Genomic DNA, 982 nt, shown 5'->3' on the forward strand with positions numbered 1-982 from the left:
GTCCTCTAGGGGCGCTGTGGGTCAGAATGGACTCCACGGTAGTGGGTGTGGTTTGGGCTTTGCTTCTGTGAAGATTGACAGACTTGGAGACTCTGTCGTGCAGTTCCACTCTGTCCTCTAGGGGCGCTGTGAGTCAGAACTGACTGATTTAGGGGACCTTTGGCAATCTGTGGAGACAGTTTTGATTGTCACGACTTGCACGGGGGAGGCTACTGGCATCTAGTGAGTAGAACATCACACAATGCTCAGGACAAGCCCCTGCAGCAAAGGATCATCTGCCCCCACATGTCAATGGTGCTGAGATCAAGAAACTCTCCTGTAGGGGCTGGGGACCGTGTCTCTTGAAAGTGAGGTTTAGGTACGGGATAGATTTGCGTTAATGGGTGAGGAGTGAGGAAAGGAAGAAGGAAAAGAACCTGCAGGAGGCATCCGAAGGCTGGAGGGGAGAACAGATATATAGATGGACAGACAGAGACAGAGATAGATAAATGATAGACAGACAGACAGAGACAGGGAGTCGAGGCAATGCCGAGAGGAAGGGTCAGAAATGAAGATGTTTGGAGAAAGGCTGGTTGCTGTTAATTGTTGTCCATTCTGACTCATGACCACCCCAGGTGTTCACAGTAGAACAGCCCCATAGGATTTCCTTGGCTGCAGTCTTAAGAGATCACCAAGGCTTTTTTTCCCCGCTTGCTGGGTTGGTTTGAACTGACAACCTTTTAGGTTAACAGCCCAGAACAAACTGTACCCCGTAGGGGTACAAACCAAACCAAACTCTCTGCCATCGAGTTGAATCTGACTACAGCGCCCCTAGAGGACAGAGTGGAACTGCACCATAGGGTCTCCTAGGCTGTCAGTCATCACAGAAGCAAAGCCCAAACCACACCCACTGCCCTGGAGTCCATTCTGACCCACAGCGCCCCTAGAGGACAGAGTGGAACTGCCCACAGGGTCTCCAAGGCTGTCAATCTTCACAGAAGCA

The 982-nt window shown here is 51.1% G+C and overlaps 1 protein-coding gene across 1 annotated transcript in view; it reads left to right on the plus strand.

Annotated features, from left to right (window-relative positions):
• The window catches only part of LOC103211638 (kallikrein-5-like), an 11647-nt gene that overhangs the window by 9761 nt on the left and 904 nt on the right, over window positions 1-982 (plus strand). The gene's annotated exons all lie outside the window — the stretch shown is intronic.

The sequence above is a fragment of the Orycteropus afer genome, unplaced genomic scaffold, assembly GCF_000298275.1.
Source record: "Orycteropus afer afer isolate SDZICR_OR568_19922 unplaced genomic scaffold, OryAfe1.0 scaffold00766, whole genome shotgun sequence".
NCBI classification, from domain to species: Eukaryota; Metazoa; Chordata; class Mammalia; order Tubulidentata; family Orycteropodidae; genus Orycteropus; species Orycteropus afer.